Raw genomic sequence first — 7,503 nt, forward strand, 5'->3', positions numbered from 1 at the left:
CAGGACAACTTTATATCACGATGTCTTTGAAATCAACTTTTCAAACTAGCAAGAGAAGATAAAATAAATACAGCATTTACCACAAATAATGAAATAAATATAACAGTCACCATAAATAATGAAATAAACAATCACCACATAGGCACAAGGGATTATAGTGGTTCGGTGTTTAACCCCACACCTAATCCACTCCCAAAATTACTACCTTGGTAAATTTGGCTTTCACTATATCAAGGTTTTCATAGGTTGACATTAATAACCTCCTACTGTTCTTGTGATTTTCATGTGCTATCACAACAAAACTCCTTTGTGATTTTCACGAGCTATCACAAATCAAACCACAAAGATTTCCAGACTATCTCAGAAAAACCCAAATAAAATAATGTAATTGACAATGTACTTATTTTCAAATGATGATTCGAAGATGTAGTCGAAGCTTGGAACAACGATCTTCTTTCTTGAGTGTCGAGGAGGTAGTATATACTCAACTAGAAAGAATATAGGGATCTAATATATTACAAGGAATATAAACCTTAATGTTGCAGATTCAATTCTCTGTTTATCAAGTAGAGTATAGATTACTCTCTAAACTGTATTTGAGATCAGCTTGAGAAAGGAAATTGAATAAGTTAAATGAAATTTATAAATACCGCACAAATAGCTTGACAAAGACCTAAGCTTCTCTCTACTTGCAGAAGGTTTTCGAGTGAATTCCATTGTAAAATAGAATGAGAGAATGTCCCTATTCATAGCCAAAGGATTTGAAAATTTGATCAACCTAAGAATATGTTCAGCTGGTCGGATTCCAACGATTCTGCTCCAACAGCTATTAGATTGTGCAGGAAAATATTTTTTCAAAATTCGGCTGGCCGAATTCCTTCAAAAGTTCGAAAATTCAAAATTTTTTTGCTGAAAAATGACTCGAACTTTCCTCAGGCTAGCCAAACTTCAAGTTAGGCTAGTCGAACCTGAAGTTAGGCTGACCAAATTTGCAACAGATTTTTCAAAATTTCAAATATGAAAAATTGCTCGAACCTGAAGTTAGGTTAGCCGAAGTAAGTTGGGTTAGCCGAACTTCAGAGAACTTATACAAAAGTTAACTTATTTTCATCATTTTTCAAAAGCACCTAACCTAGGGTCTTTCTAAGGTCATTTTACCTAGTTGTTGGCCTATATAGAGATCTTCTAATCATGGTAAACTTGAAACTGAGTGACGTTGTTTAAGTCTTGAGATGTTGAGCCGATCTTGAGTCAATCTACTCGGATGCCATAGAATATATTGGTGTACTTGTGATTTGACTGAATTTATTAAAATTTATTTATATTCTTTCCTTTTTTTCTCGTGGATTTGAGGAACTTCGTGATGAGTTCAAAGAAGCTCTGTGGATTCAGAGTAGTTATCCTTGAGGAAGACGATGATTGACCTCATTACGCCCATCCCTAAGTCAATTGGTATCAAAGTGAGGACTCCCCCCAGGCTGATGGCAAACAACAAAGGTATGGACGAAAATCATGTGGACGGTGATTTAGGGATTCATTATCTTTCAGAAAGAATGGAAACTTTCCATCGAGAGTTAGTTGACCATTCAAGGGCTGCAAGTAACCCTCGACTATATTACGGATGCATTAATTCTGCCCCGAGCCCAAGGCGATGCTCAACCGGCTGTGGTTGTCGTACAACATAACCTCGATTTCTGTAGAGCACTATTAGTTGTGAATCGTAGGGCTACACCAGATGATTCAAGCTCTAGCGACGAAGAACTTGATAAAGGATTTGTCCGACGACCAATTCATGGAGGCGATCATTTAGATCGTGTTGAAAGAAACTATCAAGGTAAGACTGAACTTCCTAGTTTTAACGGTTTATTATGTATAGAGGATTTCTTCAATTGGCTAACCAAAGTACAATGATATTTTGATTACATGGATGTGCCGAAATATAAAAAAAGTGAAATTAATAGCATTCAAATTAAAATCCAGTGTTTCTACATGGTGGGAGCAATTACAACTCTTATGTGCCTGACAAAACAAGGCCCATCTCATCATGTTCATAAATGAGATACATTCTTCGATCACGATTCCTCCCTAGTAATTATGAGCAGGTATTGTTCCAACAATACCAAAATTTTCGACAGGAGAATCGAATCATCACATGTTACACCGAAGAATTCCAGTGGTTGGCAACGCGGAATGACCTGTCAGAAATCGAATCGCAGAAGGTAACATAATTCATAGGTGGATTACGATTAATGATTTAAGACCGAGTTCAGATGCACCTGATTGGGACATGAAAGTAGTTCAGTTGGCAGGTAGGGAAGAAACGCAACTTGCAAGAGCCCCTACTTGGCCTTATCCTTCAAGTCGGCCTCTTATGACGAGTCCCACGCAAGATTCAATTCTGACACGAGAAAAAAAAAACCAGCAAGAGGACATCCTCAACCTTCTACAACCATAAATCGAGACATGGGGAGCATCTCATTTAGGCCTCAATGTATAATACCTACAACAACGAACCTTAGTAGGATTCTAAATCCTTATGGTCAGCCAAGGCTGAACAATTGTTACAGTTGTGGCCAACTGGGCCACTTATCAAACACCTGTCCTTAACACCCCATAACCCACTTGACTATTAACGAAGAGAGCACTAAAGGTGATGTTGCAAAAGAAGACCCTAATTTTGATAAAGATAAACAAGCCACCGAGGAAGGAGCTGGTGGCAAAGAATAGAGGGCCGAGGATCGTGTCGAATCTTTGGTCGTGAGGCGATTACTGTACACCCCACCGAAGGAGTTACATCCATAGCGACACAATATATTCCGACGTGGTGCACTGTCAAAGGTAAGGTGTATGATGTAATCATAGACAGTGATAGTAGTGAGAACATTGTCTCGAGAGTGATGGTGGACAAGTTGCAGCTATCTACGATAAAATATCCTTCCCTATATTCAATTGGCTGGATAAAAAAGGTGAACGAGACCAAGGTAACTAAACAATGCACTATCTCATTTTCAATTGGTAAAACTTATAAGGATCAGATACTATGTGACGTGGTCGACATAAAGGCATGTCATATGTTACTCGGTCGACCATGGCAGTCAAACCGTGATGCAATGCACTGAGGGTGAGATAATGTTTATGTATTCATCAAGGACAATCGAAAGATGGTTCTTGCCCCTATGGTACCAAGAAACACCCCGAAACTTCTAGAGTGGAGGGGAGCTCCCTCTTGAACATTCGTGATTTCATGGAGGAATCCAAGGAACTCGGTGAGGTGTATGTCATGGTGGTAAAGGGAGAGGAATTGGAGCCCTTAGACATTCCTCCAACTTTAAGGTCATTACTGAACGAATTCAAAGAAGTCTGGCATGAAGATTTACCCGATGGATTGTCCCCCATAAGGGACATCTAACATCATATAGACCTTGTCCCTGTGGCTAGCTTGCCCACCGCCCTCATTGTCGGATGAGTCAGAAAGAATGTGAGATCTTACAGGCATAAGTGAAGGAACTGATCCATACTAGTTAAGTCAAGGAGAGCATGAGTACATATATTATGTTAGCTCAAGAGCCTAATGCAAAATACAAGGAAAAAGACTAATAAACATCAGCACCAAAAATTATTTGAGTATCGTGAGCCAAGTCTCTTGAGTAACTCGAGGCTGAGTTTTTTTTTTTTTTTTTCAAGTGGAGGGGTCTGATGTAGGACGTGGTATATATATATTCCTGGCATGGTCGGAACAAAAGAAGATGAACAGTAAATTGACCATAACTTTTAATCTGAATATCATTACGAAGCGCACCTAACCAAGTATTATGAACCGAAGTAATACGAGAACTTGAGGACGAGTTATTTTGAAGTGGAGGGGACTGATGTATAGCGAGTCGCGGACACTTTCATGTCCAAGATGGACTAGAGAAGGCCCGATTCGAGGCGGAGGTGATCCGGACCGTCAGAACCTTATAACAGGCGTATCTCGCAAACCAGAATGACTTACTCAACATACCATCTAAGATTTTGGGGTAAGAGAAGCTACTTTAGCCAACCAACCTGGCTATGTGGGGTTTCCCATTCCAAATTTGTGAGTTTCCATTAGATTGATGGTCGAAAATCCATTTTATTTTCATTTTTACTATTTATAGTAAGCTTTAATTTGATTATAACTCTTCATCCTTTGAGCTTTAGGAGTTGTGTCCAATATGAAAAGGGCTTAGAAAATTAGGAGAATAACGTGGTTAAGCTACAGACACTAAATATTGAATTTACTACTTATAGTAAGTTACGAATTTTAGGGACTTTGATTCTGAAACTTATTCTGAGGTTTGATATCATTATTTAAAGGGTTGTAAATTCATTTTTATTATCAATCAATGAAAATTTTAATTTATTAGAATTTATACCTATTATCTTATATTTTTTCCTTGTGGATTCGAGAAATCCCTGTGAGGAGTCCAGAAAAGCTCCATGGATTCAAAGTAGTTATCCTTGTGGAAGATGGTGATAGACCTCAATATGCCCATCCCTACGTCAACTGTCCTCCTCTCCTTAATACCTAATAGGTCAGTTCTTTCTATGGAGCCTAAGGCTTAAACCATGGCATGACAATAAGTAGTGACGTTGGCCCAATCTCATATCTCACTGTAGTCTTATGTGAACCAACCCACAACTTCCTTTCATGCCATCAGATGTGTTAGATCATATTAGGACTATGGCCCAAAAATCAGCCACATTTATGATTCAAGTGGGCCATATCAAAGGAAATAGTTGCACTGTTGAATTATTATTATTTTATAAGGCCCATCACGATGATAGAAATCCACCTAAACCTTTAGATTGCACAAAAAAATTCAACTCAGGTCCAAAAAACATCATATCCATCCATGATTTAGGTGAGCCACACTAACGAAAACATTTTGAAGGGTGAGCATGGTCTTGTACATGGTTTCTAATCATGTGGTCCACCTAAAGAGCTTGTTTTTCAACCTTATGTTTAAAATTGGTTGAACCACCCAATAATTGGAATGAGTTTTTTATATACATAATGGTGAGGCACACCTAAGCTATACAACCCATTCGTTAAATGTCATCAACCTAACTAACATAACCGGCTGGGCATGCATGGCATACATGTTGATGGCGTGAGTAGGCCAGTGCTGGAAAAGCTCAGTGGCCCACTGATTACTTGCCTCCAAGTGAAAAGGTTCGTAAGTAATATCCAGTAAATAAAGGGTCGATCCCAAAGGGAGATGAATTGCGATAAGAAGAAAATCAAATGCAAAATAAACTAAGTAATAAAAACTAAACTGATGATTTGATTTTGTGAGTTTTTAATGGATGTAATTCAACTGAATTAAAATAATACCCAAGCTTCAAAGTTCCACACATAGGTTAATGTTCTAAAATCATGATGACTTGGATAACACAACTAGGATCAGAGCATTATGATCGGCCTAATTGGAAAATAAAACAATTTAAACATTTAAAATAAATGATATAAAAGATTAGAAAATCATAGATTTGCACCATTAATATATATTCTCAAGCACCAGTGATTTTAAAATTCAATATCCATGAGATAATGAATATTAAAGAAATGTAGCAAGTTGAGAACCTCTCCTATCTAGGAAATCTAATTGATCCAGGGTAAGCCTATCCATCAATGTGGATCTCATATGATGAAAACATATGGATCTCACATGAAGATAAAAAACTAAACCTAAACAACTGATAACATGCATTCATCATTCTTTTCATCATTAAAATAATCAATCGTCATAACTATGAAAACATTAAACCAATGTGCTTCCCTTCTAGCTTGGGCTATAGGAAACTTAGAAAAATATAATTAAATTGCAAAATAGAAAAGCAACAAGAAATAAATAAATGCAAATAGAAAATATCTAAAAGAAAAAAATAATTTATAAAACTTTAATAAAATCAAAAACTCTCTAAAAACCTTAAATCTTACTCTTGAATGCTTTGAATGATGCTTAGGAATGCCCTGGGAAGTCCTATTTATAAGCGAGAAACTCCAACTTTCGCACTTAGTTGGAAAACTTTAGAAACTGCCTCAAATTTACGCAGTTTTTTAAAATAGACTTCACTCTGCACTGTTTTTCAGAATAGACTTCACTCTGCATAATTTTACAAAATGACCCAAAGTTTCAAAATATGCTTTTTCAGGACGATTTCAGGATTCTTTTTCTTCACTTCAAATCTTTGATTCTCTTCATTACTCACTTGATTTTCTTGGATCTTTGGCATGTGATTCTTCAATCTTGGTCTCCCAATATCCATCCGTTGCCTTAGTGATTTTTAAGCATTAAATTCATGCTTTTAATACATTTTTCAATCTAAGCTTTTAAATTCACCTTGCAACACAAACATGGGTAAAATAGAACATTAAATTGATTCATGTTCATATATAAAACCAAGATATAAATGGAGAAAATTATGTAATATTTGAGCCTCAACGCCCACCATGATGTATGTGTTTTATCCACACCACTCGTCCATTTTTTAGACCATTTTATGGCATGAGGCAAAAAATGAGGCATATCTTAAGTGGACCACACTGCAAGAAAAGTGGTGATTGAACGCCCACCGTTAAAAACTAACTAGGGTCCACTATAATGTTTATTTGCCATCCAACTTGTTGATAAGATCACACAGACATGGACGAAGGGAAAACATAAATATAAGCTTGATACAAGGCTTTTGTGGCCCCCAAAAACTTTTTAACGATGGGCGTTTGATCACCTTTTTTGAAGTGGTCTTGTCCACCTGATATTTGGATTTGCCTATTTTTTGGGATCATGGCCTATCATGAGCTGAAAAAATGAATGGATGCATGGATAAGACACATGCATCATAGTGGGCCCTATGAGTTTTTTCAGTACTTAGTTACAAGGTTTTCCATTGGAGAATGACGATAATTAGTGGTTTATTAGGTGGACCCTGATATCATGTATTTGAAACATCCACTCAGACCATTACAAGAGTAATCCAAATTTAAGCATAGGCCAAAAAAAAATCAGTCAATCAAGTGGACCCCGCCATGATGTATATATATACTGGCGAGCATCCCTTTGCCAAACTATTTCTGTTTTGAATGGCCCCACCTGAATCATGAATCAGATTGATGTTTGGGCCCTACAATTAAAATAGGGTACTGACCCACCTAGTGATCAGCGTGGATTTCATTTTAACATCATGGGGAGGCCCACTTCAATTCGATGGTGCACAGGTGACTGGATCTCTCTCTCTCTCTCTCTCTCTCTCTCTCTCTCTCTCTCTCTATATATATATATATATATATATATATATATACACACACGTGTGTGTGTGTGTGTGGAAATGGTACTACCACGTCGATCTCATGGGAACTTCTCATGAGGTCGAGCTATGTGGCCCCATCGTGATGTGCATCAAGCATCTACCCCATCAATTAGATGCATCATTCTAAGGTGGGCCATTGGCTTAAAAATCAAGTTAATCCGTGACATG

The sequence above is a fragment of the Magnolia sinica genome, chromosome 9 (genome assembly GCF_029962835.1).
Source record: "Magnolia sinica isolate HGM2019 chromosome 9, MsV1, whole genome shotgun sequence".
NCBI classification, from domain to species: Eukaryota; Viridiplantae; Streptophyta; class Magnoliopsida; order Magnoliales; family Magnoliaceae; genus Magnolia; species Magnolia sinica.